At 54.8% G+C, this 15,745-nt stretch overlaps 2 pseudogenes; one reads left to right on the forward strand and one right to left on the reverse strand.

Annotated features, from left to right (window-relative positions):
* The first annotated feature begins 1,238 nt into the window (after positions 1–1,238).
* LOC144278129 (ubiquilin-1 pseudogene) lies at positions 1,239–2,897 on the forward strand (annotated as a pseudogene).
* A 10,580-nt stretch (positions 2,898–13,477) lies between these two features.
* LOC144278138 (ubiquilin-1 pseudogene) lies at positions 13,478–15,280 on the reverse strand (annotated as a pseudogene).
* Positions 15,281–15,745: the final 465 nt, after the last annotated feature.

Below are 15,745 nucleotides of genomic sequence, written 5' to 3' on the forward strand. Positions count from 1 at the left end.
ACGTTATAACCCGGCAGTGCTGCATTGCCTCCAGGGCGTGTCCCATAAGGGGCACCAAACTCCTCAGCCTTCCAGAGGGGCTTCGCCCTGAAGACAGGCCCCTCTGGGAGGTGGAGGGAAGGGTAAATGGCTGTATCTCTCACCACCAACTCCTTTGATGGTTACAAACCTTCCTCTAATTTCAAGCCTAAACTTGTTGATGGCCAGTTTCTACCCATTTGTTCTTGTGTCCACACTGGCACTTGCCTTAAATAACTCCTCTCCCTCCCTGGTATTTGTCCCTCTGATGTATTTATAGAGAGTGATCATACAACCTTTTGAATTTTGCATGCCAGCAATCTGGTTCCAGTTTGGTTTAAGTGGAGCTCATCCCTCCTGTATGGACCACTCTCCCTCCAGAAGGTTCCCCAGTTCCTAATAACCCTAAATCCCTCCTCCCTGCACCACCATCTCATCCACACATTGAGACCTGCATCTCTGCCTGTCTGACTGGCTCTGCAAGTGGAACTGGGAGCATTTCCGAGAATGCTGCCATGGAGGTCCAGGACTTCAGTCTCTTACCTAGCAGCCTACATTTGGCCTCCAGGACATCTCTCCTACCTATCCCTATGTCGTTGTAGCTACATATACCATGACTGACTCGTCCTCAGTAAGGTTATCTAGATGTCTCATGAGATCCACTACCTTTGCACCCAGCGGGCAATTCACCGTGTGGTTCTCCCAGCCATCGCAAACCCAACTATCTATATTTCTAATAATGAAACCCCCCCATTGCTATTGCCTGTTTCTTCCTAATAATTGGGGTCGCTGCCCTGGAGGCGTGTTGTCAGTCTGAGAGGAGACCATGACATTATCAGGAAGGTGGATCCCCTTTGCTGCAGCTTGATGCTTCAAGATTTACCTTCTCCTTAACAGCACCAGGGGCATTTGTTTCCCAGCTCACATTACCTGTTCATGGTAGCGACATTGGTGTTGGCCCTTGCACCCCACCTGGGGACTACTTACTGCATGGGGAATAAGGCAGGTGTCCATGTGGTTTCTTGCTTACAGTGACATCAGCAGGGATGTCACAGTCCACCCGGGCAGAGCCAGGAGGTTAGGAAGCTATGAGCAGAGGGGCGGCATGGGGCGGTGCACCAGCTGGCATGAGTGCTCTGGATCTGGTCTCTAGACATTCCCAGCCCCTCTGAGTCTCTGGTCTCTCTGCTTTCCTGGAAGGGACCAGCATCGGGTTAACCATGGCTGGAAAGGGACAGGGCCCTGGCGGCAACCCTGCAGCGTTCCAGATCATCAAAGTGACTGTGAAGACCCTCAAGGAAAGGGAGGAGTTTGCAGTGTGGGAGAACAGCACCATCGCTGACTTTCGGGGCGAAATCGCCAAGCGCTTCCATGCTCCCACCAACCTGCTCCTCTTGATCTTTGCTGGGAAAATTGTGAATGACCAAGATACTCTCAGCCAGGCTGGGATCCATGACGGATTCACCATCCACCTCGTCATCAGGCCGCAAACGAGAGCAGACGACCAGCCAGCCACCCTTCCAGCACCAGCCAACAGCGCGTCCCTGGGCAGAGGCCCCCCTGGCTCAGCTGGTCTGGCAGATCGGAGCATACTCTGTGGGAATGCACCCAGCCTTTTAGGTTTCCTAAATGAGCTCCAGCAGCTTCTGGTGGTCAACCCCGAAATGATCCTACAGATTCTGGAAAATCCCTTGGTCCAGAGGGTGCTGTCAAACACCGACCTGATAACACAGTTCTTAAGGGAACACCCCCTGTTCCATCAGTTTGTGCAGCAAAATCCAGGGGTCAGCCACATCTGGAACAACCCAGCCCTCATGCGAGAAACAATCGAGTTCGTTAGGAATGCAGCGATGATGCGGGAAATATTGAGAAACAGGAGCCAGACTCTGCTGCTGGGTGGAGACAAAGTCTTGTGGCAAATGCTCGCTGATACTCCAAAACCAACACTGAATGGACCACAGGCGCAGTGTGCAAATAACCCGTCCCAGAAAAAGCCATCCCCAGCGGGGGTCAGCCAACCATCCCAGACAGAAAACAGAGACCCTTTGCCGAATCCTTGGGCCTCTCAGTTTGGTCCCCAGAGTTCCACCCCTCATCGCAACAGTGGCACTGACGTTGGGAGTATTCATGTCAGCAACAGCCCAAACTGCAGCACGGGGCAGAGCCCCTGGGTGCCGCCTGGAGGACCTGGAGTCGCAGCTGGGATGTGTAACCCGCCGGAAGTGCAGAACGCCCTGCAAGCGATAACCAGGAATGCCCTGCCTTTCCAGAGCATGCTGTCTGTCCCCTACATGAGGAATATAATGCAGGCCTTGAGCCAGAACCCCAGTCTCATTGTGCACTTCATGCTGAGTAACCCCCGGTTCGTTGGAATCATGCATCCCCAACAAGAAGCAACGCGGGAGCTCCAAGCTCTCCTCCAGCTGCTGCACAGCCCAGACATGCTGTTAGTGATGGCAAACCCGAGAGCCACCAAGGCTCTGTCCCAGATTCAGCAGGGTTTCCATGCCCTGGGGATGGAAGTGCTAAGGTTCGCCCAAGGCAGAGCTCCTGGCTCAGGGGCAGTGGGAAGCCCTGCCGATGGCGGGGAAGTAACTGGGACTGGCTCTGAGCCATGTGAGAATGCAAGCCCAGCACCAGGCTCAGCCAAGTCGGGGTGCCAGCTCTGTAATATTGAGCAAATCACGCAGGGTCTTGGTCAAGCAAGTCCCCCAAGTCCCCAGACTCCAGAAACCCAGTTCCAGCAGCAGCTGGAGCAGCTCTACCTAATGGGTTTCCTAAACCACGAAGCCAACGTACAAGCTCTGAGAGCAGCTGGAGGAGACGTCAACACTGCGATTGACAAACTACTGGGCTCCCAGCCATCCTGGCCATGTTAGCCATTCTGGTTTTGCTGATGGCTCTGAAGACTAAACTGCTTGGGGATCTATCCTTTGGACTCCTGTTACCCTCTCTTGCTATAAACTAAAGCTGATCGCCATGCGTCTTGAGCTGTAGTTTTCTTCAAGCAGTGGGGAATCAATGCCTCTGAGTTCAAAGCAAGCTGAGGGTGCACTGTGACTATCAGCGATCATTAATCCATGAGCGTTGGTCTGTCTGGCCTATAGCTCTCAAAAATTAATTTCCTATTAAAATATTAGCCTTCAGCAGTAATAGATGTGCTGTCATTTGTTTACTGATGGCCTAAGCTCCAGCCACACAAGGGGAGGGAACGTGGTGGGCAGAGGAACACATGGAGGAGCTGGTCTCTCCCTCCACTGCTTGTCTTCATGGTCGATTATCAGAGGGTCTTTTTAGGTCCCTAACTACTCGATATCCTGGGGAGGATCACGGCCCAAAACCACCTGTTCTCTTCAGCTGGGCACGAGCTCTCAAGCCTTCCGCGCGATTAACCCAGTGTTGGTAGTGTCTTGCAAAAGGATCTGGGCACTGCCATGCCCCCCCCCCCCGCTTTGATTCTGGGTGCTGCCTCTGACACAAAGGGGGACTCCCCCCTCAACATCCACAAACCCACTTCCTGGCCCTCCTTCAAATCCCACCTCAAAGCTCCCCTTTGCTGTGAGACCTACGAAAAACTGTCCAGTGCTTAGACTGCTGCTGTGCTGAGACCTCTGCCTTCGTGCCTCACTGTTGTGTTTCCTCATCGGGCTGTAGCCATCACTTATCCTGGGGGCAGGGACTGTGGTTCTGGTCTGTGTTTGTAAAACGCCCAGCAAAATGGGCTCTTAGGCGTTACGATAATACAGATAATGAATCATCATCATCGTTTAAGGTGTTGATAGTCACCGAAGGAGGCTGTGCAGTCCAGACGATGGGGCACTAGACTGGAGTTAGGAGGCCCGGTCTCCTTTCCCAGTTTGGCTGGTGACTGTCTCTTGGGTGAGTCACACATTCTCCATACTCCTTTCCTCTCGGCATCCTGGGGATGGTAAGTTTGGATTGGCTCTTGCAGGACGTTTGAGCTCTCTCCATCACTGTTTCTCAACATTTTTGATTTCAGGACGGATATGCTCCTGTTATCCATCCTACCTACCTGTCTGTCCTGACTTCCGATCCTAGCTAACTAGCCTCTCCCATTAGTTCCCCATTACTGTGGTATCTGAAGGCCAGATTTTTAAAGATTTTATTTGGTGCCTAAAGATGCAGATAGGTACCCAAATACCTGGATGTCTCCTACGTGACTGTGACTATTTCCCCATACCCCCCACCTTGTGAGGCAGGGAAGGTTAGCGTCTCCATGTAACAGACGGAGATCTGAGGGAAAGAGAAATTAAGGCCCCTCTGTCCAAAAGTGACCTACAGGAGGGACCTTAAGGTGTCTCAGTTCGGGCACCCAAAATTAGTGTCCAAGGTAGAAAATTTCTGCTTCAGTGACTTCCCCAGAGTAAACCTGTGGCAGAGCGAGGAAGCGAGCGCAGGCTTTCTGGGGCCTCACTCTGTTCCCTCTCCACAAAGCCCCGCTCCTGGGCACAGCAGCTAATGCTCAGGACTTGTCTACATGGCTTTGGGCATGTGTGTGTGTGCGTGTCCACATGGGCCTGTGTTTTGCACAGAGTTTTTTTGGCATGAAAATTACTTCTTCCAACACGTTGCAATTCTTCTTTCAAATGAACTGGCTCCTTTTTTGAGGCCTGCGATGGGGGTGTCGTTCGTGCGGAGAAAGGTTCGCGCTGATTCAGAGGCAAGTAGGTTGAGCCGGCCGTGTGGACGCAATCTTTTCAGACGAGTGATTCCACAAAAGGTTATGTGCAAAACTATATCCCACAAAAGCCAACCCTGTGCAGACAAGCCCCAAGTGCTGGGCCCTTGGCTCTGTTCTGCCCTCTCTGCAGGTGAGCCAGTATCCACTGGCCCTGGACACCCGGAGAGCTAAAGACCCAGGCTCTCAGGCTGGGTCTGTAGCAGACTCCTGTCCTTTGTGGACTGGGCACAGACTGGGACTCCTAACCCCCGCTCCCTGGTGGGTTACCCCCCGTGTTTAGAGGCCCTGATGGCTCCAGGGTAAGACAGCTGGTTAATCAGAGTTATTCCTTGGGCCAGTAGCTGGCAGGGGGCGTACTGGAGGAGTGGGTGGGTGAAATGTGCCGTTCGGAGCACGGCCCAAATGATGAAATAAAAGTCTAGACCATAATGAATGGTTTGGAGACGGGAGGGTGGGAGCGTCTCTGCTCCCTGTCTCCTAACACAAGAACAACGCGCCACTGAGTGAAATTGAAAAGGGTCCGGAGGGATCATGGCTTGCCACGGAGTCAGCCGGCCAATGCGCTGGAACTGCTCCAGATGAAGCCAGTCGGGACTCTGGGGTAGCCTGCCCACTGTTGCCAGGGCAAGAAGCCTGCGTGGCTTCGGCCTTCCTCGGTCTGACCTCAGAGCAGTCGGCAACCCCCGTTTACCAGGCGCTTCCCGCAGCGAGTCTGCCTGAGCCCTGCACCCCCACTCTGCCGTCAGCCGTGACTCTCAGCCAGCCTTGTAAAACGGACGGTTTATTAGTCGACAGGTACACAGCACAGAACAGAGCTTGTCAGCTCAGAAATCAGTGACTTTCAGCCAACCCCATCCTGGGGGAATCCCGGGCCCGATGCCCTGTCTCTCCCCGTCTCCAAGTCCCCCACAGCAGACTGCCTGCCCCCCACTGCCTGGCCTCCAACAGGGCTGTGGCTCCTCCCCGGGGCTTGTCCTGCTTCCTGGGCAAAGCGTCGCCTGGTTACATCCCCCTTTTGGGTCTCAGATTATGAAGGGCACCGGCCATCACTTACTTACGTGCAGGCAGCTGGGCAGCCTCACCTGCTCCTGAGGGCCTCAGCAAAAGTCACACACCCAATTCCCAACACCTAGGCATCGGTGCAGTCCACACGGAAACTGAGCCACACCCAGCACAGTCAGACTCACATGCAACATAACAAAGGGAAAAACCCCACTTCCTCACATAGCTAATGACAACTCAAAAGTTGGCAGGGAAATTCAAGCTTGTGCTTCAGAATTTAAGTCGACTGGAGACCCGGATTAGATCTCCGTGAAGAGCAGGTTGGCCCATTCCTCCAGTGCTCTTATCCCTCCCTCCTCCGCAGCATCTGGAGCCAGCGTTTTTTGTTTGGTTCGGGGGGGGGGATGTTGGTTTGGCGGTTATTTGGCTTGCAAAATGGTGTGGTCTGTAATTGCCTTTGCTGCAGGCCCTTTGGCTTATCCCGCTGGGATTCTGATAGACCTGGTGGGTTTTTTGTGTTTGTTTTCAATTTGCACAAGCCCCAGAGCAGGGGACACCCAATGCCTTTGGGTCAAAATGTAATCTGGATTGGCCTGATTCATGGGACAGAAAACGGGCAGCGTGGGTTACAGCTGCTCAGCGTGGCACAGCCCTTCCCCTGCTGTAGCTCCCGGTAGCACCTCTGACTTCGCCCTCTCCTCCCCGTCCAGAAGCTTTCCTTGCAGTGCCCTGGGCACCTGTATCGCTCATCCGAGGGTTAAATATTAACCGGAGCAGGAGTTCACCTGACTTGTGCATGTGTCTGGAATCGCTGCACGCCGCAGGACCAGGCTGCGTGGCACAAGGCCAAGATAGTCAAACATAAAGTCCAGCTCCGGCCGAGCCCCCAGCTGTTCTCACTCAGACCCCTGGGGACTGCTGGGGGACTCCGCGGTTTTGAAAAACAGGCGTCTTATGTAGGGTCCTGGCTTTAGGCACCTATTGTTGCAACTCTTGGCCATGCTCTGCTGCATTCTGCCCCATGCCCCCTCTGTGCAATAACCACTACACCGGTCAGGATGAAGGCACCGGTCTGAAGTGGGTGTTATAAAGAGCTAACAGAATGCGCTGGGGAAGTCCCCGCCCCACCCTAGACGTGTGCAAAGAGAGAACAGTTCAACGCCAGGAACGCAATGCAAAGGTGAAAGGGCTTGCTCTGAAAATCGTAAAGGAAGGTTAGCCAAATGCGAGGAATGTTCAGATCGGTAGGGCAGGACGTAGACCCAAACGCCGTTCCTTTTCATGGGGTTGATAAGAACCTGTGAGCTCTTTCTTCTGCAGATCTCCCTGGGGAAGAAGAGCTTTTGTAAACTATGTAGAAGCTTGGAGTGGTACTTCAGAAATGTCCAGGAAGGGAGGGTGGTATCACGGTGCCCATTGTACAGACGGGGAAGGTGTAGCTCAGTGACTGTTCCAGGAGGCCTGTGGCAGACATCCTGAATCCCAGCCCTTAAACGAAACTTCGATTCCAAGCCCACTGAAATTGACTTCAGCTGACTTTGGATCAGAGGCAAGTGGCCATCCTTCTTCCCAGAATCCCTCCCAGTCTGTTCCCTGTTTCCTCCCCTCACGTCTGGTGATTCGGTTTAAACACGTGCAGATGAGCAAGTCTCCATTACATGTCAAATCTGCCCCCCCAAGGCGCTGCTGGAGTCCAATGAACATTTCATCCAGAGTTTTTGATGAGCACTGAGGGGCTGAAAAGGGGCCCACCCAGGGCTAAGGGTTAGATGAACCCCTTGCTCCATATTGCAGCATTAAACAGTTCAATGTGGCCCAGGATTTTGTGCCAGGTTATTACTGGTGGCTCCCAGGGTAACAACCACCATTATGAATCTAGAAAAGGAGGACTTGTGGCCCCTTAGAGACTAACCAATTTATCTGAGCGTGAGCTGTAGCTCACGAAACCTGATGATCAAATAAATTGGTTAGTCTCTAAGGGGCCACAAGTCCTCCTTTTCTTTTTGCGAATACAGACTAACACGGCTGCGACTCTGACACCTGTCATTACGAATCTGTCTACTTTTATCAAAGACACCAAAAAAGAGGGGGAAAGCATGAAAGCCTTTGCAATGTAAATTATTAAGTGAGGCTTTCGTTTTAACGCTCCCCCTTATTCCCTTTCCCCGTGGAGAGGTTTGAGAAGGAGACAAGCCCCGGTTTGACAGTCTCTTCAGCGGTTCTCATGACACAAAGAGTTGGTGGCCTCAGAGTGCGGCCACCAACTCTTGCTGGTGGCCGCTCTCACACTTTTCCCTAAAATCCTTGATGAGCTTGAGGACAAATAAACAAATAAATATGCACAGAGACAAGGCCAAATCATCGTCATTTATTTATGGCTTGCTAGCAAGTCTGTTGTGAAAAGTGATATTAACAAGCATGGGAGGATCGCTTTTCACAGCAGACTTACTCAGCCCTGCCAAGCCTGGGGGCAAATTAAGCCCCAGATGGGGGGTCAGGGGAGGCAGCGGAGGGCCAGGGGCAATGGGGATGGGTGGGGGGAGGCACTGGGCGGGGGGGCTGGAGCCCGAAGCCCTGTGGCCAGGGCCTGCAGCCCTTCTGCCCTGCCACCCCAAAGCTGAAGCCCAAAGCCTGACCCCCACTGGCCCTGGGAAGGTGGGGAACTCACCAGCTGCCTGGTCCCCCAGCACTGTGCCCCGGGTGTCTCCACAGGGGGAGCAGGGCCCAACGACTGCTGGTGGCCCCAGCAACCAAGGCAGTGCATCCAGGAGCAACAGGGAGGGGCTGCTACTTCCCCCCGCCCCGCCTAATAACAGCCCAGGAGTCTGTGGCCACCAGGAAAAGCCCTGGTGGCAGCTTTTGAGAACCCCTGTTCTTTGGGGGCTAGGTCAGAAAAGAAGTGAGTTCACAGGGGCTGGAGCTGTCCTGGCTGCTGGTAACATCTGATCCCGTTTCCAAGACCAACACGGACAAGAGGGGAGAGGAAAGACCAGCAAAGAGAGAAAATGCAGCTTCTGTCTCTGATGCTGACTAGAGAAACACAGACCCAGCCCACGGTCTGACCGCCCGCCCCGAGACCTGGCAACCTGGGGCCAGCGCTGGGTGGTTTGGGGCCCTGCTTTCAGCTTCCTCTCTGGCCACAGGCTCTCAGCCATGTTGCAACCCTTGCAGGAGGGGCTGGCTAAGCCAGACACTGGCTCTATTACTGATTCAGTCCACACCTGTACTTCATTAACGGCATCTCCATGGGTCCGGATGGAGGCAGCTGGGCTCGGTAACTGAGCCAAAGAGGAGCAGGACAGAGAGGGAGGAAGCTGGGGGTGGCTATGTAGCATGCTGCAGACCCTGGACCGGGGCAGGTTTGGGCCTGGAAGCCAGACCCAGAGGGCTGACGGAGGTTGTGGGAGGGCCAGGGGATACTCAGAGACAGCTGCAGAGAGCATCTAGGCAGGTGCAGAGACCCTGCGAAGCTCTGGGAGCTGCAGTGGGGGGTTGCAGCCAGAGCACTAGACAAGGGAGGCGGAGACCCGTGGAAAGGCTGCAGCTAGAAAGGGCTGGGTGTGGCTGATTTGGGGCCTTCACTTTGAGGATTGTTTTAAATTGTCTCCTTAATGAACCCAGGCCCAAAGGCTGCTACTGGGCCAGACAGCCTTTGGGGATTACCTCCAGGAGCCTGAGAAGGGGAAACTGAGGCAGGGCACTGCAGAACCAGCCCTGTTCCAAGAAGGCAAGGAGAGAGAGAGAGAGAGAGAGAGAGAGGAGAGAGACGAACTAAGGTGGTGAATTAAAAGGACAGGAGGGGAGGGGTGACAGCAGGAACCCAACTCTCACCCTGTGGGGGCCAGGCAGGTTTTCGCTGGAACACTTTTCAGTGATTTCCTCCTGTTTCTAGAATCATTCAGCTTGTTGTCGTATCAACCTGCGCCTTTACCAGGAGCCCTGCAAACCCCTAACAACGGGTCTCTTCCCCTAAACAATTCCGTCGGGACCAGGCTAGTTATCTCCAACGTTTGCTGCCTTCCCTGGAATCATTTCTGGGTTTCCCTAAAACTCTGCCTGACAGGGGGAAGACAGGTAGATCGCGCTGTAATATGCCCTGTTCTGTACATGCCCCCTGAACCTCTGGTACTGGCCCCACCAGGGACCCGATACTGGGCAAGATGGACAATTGGCCTGACCCAATACCACAGCTCTTCTGTTCTTATCTTCTTAAATGCCCAATAAAGGGAAAAAGAACAGGAGGACTTGTGGCACCTTAGAGACTAACCAATTTAATCGAGCATAAGCTTTCGTGAGCTAAAGTTTATGCTCAGATAAATTGGTTAGTCTCTAAGGTGCCACACGTCCTCCTTTTCTTTTTGCGAATACAGACTAACACGGCTGCTACTCTGAAATCTGTCAATAAAGGGAAAGACACTTCCCTACACAGGCTCGGGCAGGGGCATTTATAAACGAGAGGTGGCCAGATCCACCGGACATCCAGCCCAGCTGCCTGGGCCCCCTACAAGGCTGCGCCTTACTGCACCTCAGGCAACCTGCATACGCCGTCTGGCTAAGCGTGAGCTGGTTCCGGGGCTTTGCAATGGCCGGAGCAGAGATTGCTGACAACACCGCGGGGTATTTGCTGCATTGTTTACTGAGCAGAGGGGGCCAAATTAGCACGTGGGCAGCTCCAGCCGCAGGCACCTGGCACGCAGCCGGCGCAGCTGCCTCCTCTCGCCCCGTCGGTCTCTGTCTCTGCTGTTAACAATCCCTCTGTTGGTCACGAGGGAGAGCCCAGAGCCGAAGTCCCCAGCCCTTAACCGCACTGCTCACATGCAGGCGGCCTGGGCACCGAGCGAACCTCTGGTGCAGCTGTTGATGCCAATGGGAGTTTTAATGCGCTACGGACCGGACCCTCCAGTCCTGCATCCCGGGCAGAGATCACTTAGCCCATTCAAGGCCAGAGGGAAACAGCAGGGAAAAGTGGGGCTGCACGGACAGAGGGGGGCTGGATGCCAGATCAGAGGGAGATGTGGGAAGAGGATGCCCTACGGGCTCCAGGGGGGCTGCTGTGGGCCAAAGGTGGAGTCACGAGGTCATGGGGCAGGAAGGAAAGGGGAGAGATCACAGAAGGAGGAGATTCATGGGTGAAGAGTCCCCAGGATGGGGGGACAGAGAGAGAGAGAGAGACAAAAGAAATGAAGGGAAACCCAGGGGAGTGAATGAAACGGGGCGGGGCAGGGGGTGTGAAAGACCCACAGACTGGGCTCCGATGTGAGGAGAGATCAGGTGTGGGGAGACCAGGGCAGAAAGGCCAGGGCGAGAGGAAAGGGGGCTGGATAGACTGAGGTCCTGTTTACACTATCGATCCCACCCTGGGTGGGAGGGACCAGACCGCAGTACGCCAGGTCCCCGTCAGGCCAATCGACCTCAGAGCAGCCGGCCCCGAGCCGTGTCCCCAGATCCTGGTGCACCTTTGACATCAGCCAAGAACAGCCACCTGGCTGCCAAGCCAGATCCACAGTTTAATCCCGGCCGGGGCCTGGATTAGGCCTTGAACCCTGACGGGGGCCACAACACAGGAGATTGTGTGAATTCCTATCTGGGGAGAGGTGCTCACACCCCACCGGGAAAGTCACAAGCCCAGGGTCAAGTGCAGATCCCTGGCCATTGCTGCCTCCATCCAGCAGAGGAGGAACCAATAAGACCCTCAGGCAAATCCACAACCCCCGGCCCACCCAGCCGAGGGAGCTGACATAACCTCAGCCGATCCTCCCTGGAGGTTTCTCCGTTCACCGTGCTTCATAGAATCTCAGGGCTGGAAGGGACCTCAGGAGGTATCTCGTCCAACCCCCTGCTCAAAGCAGGACCAATCCCCAATTTTTGCCCCAGATCCCTAAATGGCCCCCTCAAGGATTGAACTCACAACCCTGGGTTTCACAGGCCAATGCTCAAACCACTGAGCTATCCCTCCCCATCCCTTCTGAACTGAGTCCCAGCCGCCCCCGGGGTGCTGGGCAGGCGGAGGGAGAGCGTGGGACCCCCGTGTCACTAGAGCCAGCACAGCTCAGGCGTGACCAGCCTCTTTCGATGGCTCTGCTCTCGCAATGGAGACAAGCTACCCCTGATGGAGCCCAGCCATATCAGCTGGGGGCTAGCGGCCGGCCCGCTACTCCTTCTGCTCAGCAGCAGCATTAACGGGTAGAACTGGAATGACTTGTCTAGGGAGGAAAATGTTATTTAACCCTTCACACAATGAACCGGGGTGGGGGGGATCACCCAGTGAAATTCATAGGCAGCAGGTTTGAAATAAACATAAGGCGGTATTCCTCACCCAACACACAGTCAACCTGTGGAACTCCTTGCCAGGGGATGTTGTGAAGGCCAAAAGTATAAGTGGGTTCAAAAAAGGATTACATACATTCATGGAGGACAGGTCCATCAATGGCTATTGGCCAGGATGGGCAGGGATGCAGCCCCACTCTCTGGGCGTCCCTAAGACTCTGAGTGCCAGAAGCTTGGACTGGGTGACAGGGGATGGATCACACAGTAACTGCCCTGTTCTGATCATTCCCTCTGAAGCTCCTGGCACTAGCCCCTGTCAGAAGGCAGGATCCTGGGCTAGATGGACCATTGCTCTGACCCAGTGTGGCCATTCTCATGACACCGGATTGCTCTGGGCCTGGAAGAAATCAGATCTCATGGCTGTATTTTGAAATATATGCAACAGGCATTGGGAGCCTTGGCTAGGCACTTTGTGTCTCTCATGCCCATTGTCAGAAATCCCACAAACTAACACAAGCAGTGCAGTCTCCACACTACACCCAGATGCCCTGTCAATCCAAGTCTCCTGGGGCCTGGACTGAGAAATTTAGAGCCGCTGTCTCCTACCTGGGACTAAGGAGACATGAAGAACTGAGATTCGGCCAGAGCCCTACCTCCCCTGTCTGGCCTGGGAGGCAGAAGTGTTTGGGGCAGGAGTGGTGGTTACAAGCAGTGTACAGGGCTGTGGGGCAGAGAGATGACTGACACTGGAAGCTTGTTTGCAAACTTAACTTGGCGGCTGCGACCCTGGCTTCCTAATCCTGGCTCCCATCAATTTCCGTTACTCGGGATGCTCTGTGGGCTGTCTGAATGGCCAGCGAGGACTAGGTCTGCTGAAGAAAGACAAATGCAATGACAGAACCGTATGTCACACGAAAACGAGTCACACAATGGTGACAGCAAATCCAGGGTTCAAAATCACACTCCCTGCCGAGCCAAGTGAAGGAAGGGTGCAATTCATGAGCTGGACTAGGTGACTCAGGAGATTTGGGTCAAATTCCTGGCCCTGCCACAGACTTTCTGGATGACCTGGGTCAAGTCACTTAGGATACATCTACACAGGGATAAATGCCTTGTGGCACAGCCGCGGCTGGCCCCGGTCAGCTGGCTCGGGCTTGGACTGCAGGGCTACAAACTGCTGTGTAGACATCGAGGCTTGGGCTGGGACCCGTGCTCTGGGACCCCCCACCCTCAGTTTACCTCTGTAACATGGAAATAAAAACATTTCCTTTCCCCCACCCTGTGCCTGTCCCCTCTCTAGCAGAAGCTCTTTGGGGCAGGGACGGACTCTTATTATGTGTGACGTGAGCGCCGAGCACAAGAGGCAGGTCCGGCATGAAACACGGGCAGGGAGCACTTGGGAAGCAAGCCACTGCACACGACCTTCGTATGCACCAAGCTGTTTTTAGTATGTAACAAGACAGGATTACAACAGGCAAAATGAACACGTTACAATATCTTGCTTGATGGCTGGGACTTTGTTAGCATCTCAATGGCTGCATTGATTTCCCCTTCTGTGTTGATTAGAGCCTGTAAATTTGCTTCCCGGTCCTGAAAGCCCATTGTTCCGAGCTGCTCCATTTGTCGCTCAAATCTGACATCTGGCATCTGCTGATCCACGCACTCGTCACTTTCAGGATCATCCTTTTCTGATGCCAGACTGACGTCCTCCTCGGACTCACTGCTGGGCACGGACTCTTCCATGCTTTCCAGCTCCAGTTCCACGTCCCGGTCCCCCAGCCCTAGGATAAAATCTGGGACCTCAGCTGAGAGCGTCTGCAAGCCCAGTTGGATCTGTAACAAAGCCTGCATGGCTCTAGGGCTGGTCAGTAAGGGGGCGATTTCAGCGCTCTCCAGCTCCAGGGGGACCTGGTGTGTCCTTTCGCCTTGAGGCTGAGAACGCCCATCACTGGAGAGGTGGGTATTATTCAGCAGCATCTGCGCTGGGCCGTTGGGATTGGACAACACGCACTCCATGTTCTGCATGAACTCTGGGTTTCCTGTTAGCTGCTGAACCATACTCTGAATTCCTCCTGTGTTGGCAACCCCAGGGCCTGCTCCAGGCCCAAAATTTAGTACAATAAAGCTGTGCCCTGTGCTATGGCTGCTACGATTGCTGTCATGGTTATTCCCAATATCACCACCCCTATTCGTCCGAGTGGCCCAAGGGTTTGGTAAAGGGTCTCTGTTTTCCATGCGGGCTGGCGGACTGGCCCCACCCAAGGGTGGGTTATTCTCCAATGATGCAGATGGGTTGCTCCCAAACTGGGCTTGCATGGCGTTCATCATCGGTTCCTCTATCTCGCTGTACAGCTGCTGCAGGGCACTGTATCCACCCGGGATGCTCTCCAGGTTGCTCAAGGCTCGGTCGTGGTTCCTGATAATTTCTTGCAGCATTGCCGGGCTGCTGGAGACCTCAATCATTTCCCGGATGAAATCTGGGTTGTGGAGAATGTGATTAATCTCAGGGTTTTGCTCTGCCAGCTGCTGCATCTGCGGGTTGGAGAGGAGGATCTCCTGGACCAGGTCTGTGTTGGTGAGGATGTTCTGCACCAAGGGATTCTGTGCCACCTCGCTCATCAAGTCCTGGATGGAACCACTGGCCTCTGAGGCCTCGCTCGTTAAATCTGTCACTTCGGTTGGCTCCAGACCGAGCACGCTCATGCCTGTCACCCCGATGAGGAAGCCCAAGATGAATGGGTTGCTGTTGATGGTGTTCAGATCCAGGTCCGAACTGATGATCTCAAATAAGAGGTTTTCCATGATCTGGGCCACTAACTCCTGGCTGGAGGCCACCAGCTCTTCTAAGCGCCCCTGCAGCTCGGACACGTGGGAGTAGCTCAGGCCGAGGCGCTGCAGAGCCAGGCCCCGTCCCCAGGCAAGCAGGTCAGAAGCGCTGCTGTTCGCGGACGGCATGGGTGGGGTGGCAGTGTTCGTCGGCTCAGCCGGGTGGTCCTGGGGCCTCTTTTGGGACCGGATGACAAGGTGGATGCTGAATCCACTGCGGACCCCATGCTGGCTCAGTGTGTCCTGATCCTTTAGGATCTTCCCAGCAAATATTAGCACCAACAGGTCAGAGGGAGCCTTGAAGCGCTTGGCGACCTCCTCCTTAAACGCCCGGATGGTGCTGCTCTCTGCTACCTCAAACTGCTCCTTCTGCTTGAGGGTCTTCACTGTCACCTTGAGGACGCCGCCGGACTCGGTGGTGATGGCTTCCTGGTTGGCCCCGGGGACCCGTCGGCTTTCGGACATGGTGACCGGGATCCAGGAGCTCCGCGTTGGTCCTTCCTCAGGGAGCGGAGGCGCCAGGGGAAGGAGATGGGACGTGATGGAGGACAATTCCTTTCGGCCGATGTACGGCGGCGGTCGTTCTTGCCGCTCTCGTTACGGGCTTCCGGGGCGGAGCGGTGGGAAGGGGGAACTGGCCTGCTCTCCCCGTGGTACTGCTGGAAGCCAAAGCCAGAGCACGCACACCAGCCCGATGTTGGCCTGCTCCTCCCTTCGCTCACCACCTGGCAGGTTCCCTCATGGTCTTTCTGCGGCTGATGCTGCCTGCCATGCAGAATTTCCACCCGGCCTGCCCCGGGGCACTGTGACATCACTGCCGACATCACAGTAAGCAGACAAGACATCGGTGGCTGGCACTTCCCTTGAAAACAGGCCCGGGATCACCATATCCTGGCCCATCCTTCCCTCCATCAGCCTGTCCAGCACCCA

Source organism: Eretmochelys imbricata, chromosome 1 (genome assembly GCF_965152235.1).
Source record: "Eretmochelys imbricata isolate rEreImb1 chromosome 1, rEreImb1.hap1, whole genome shotgun sequence".
NCBI classification, from domain to species: Eukaryota; Metazoa; Chordata; order Testudines; family Cheloniidae; genus Eretmochelys; species Eretmochelys imbricata.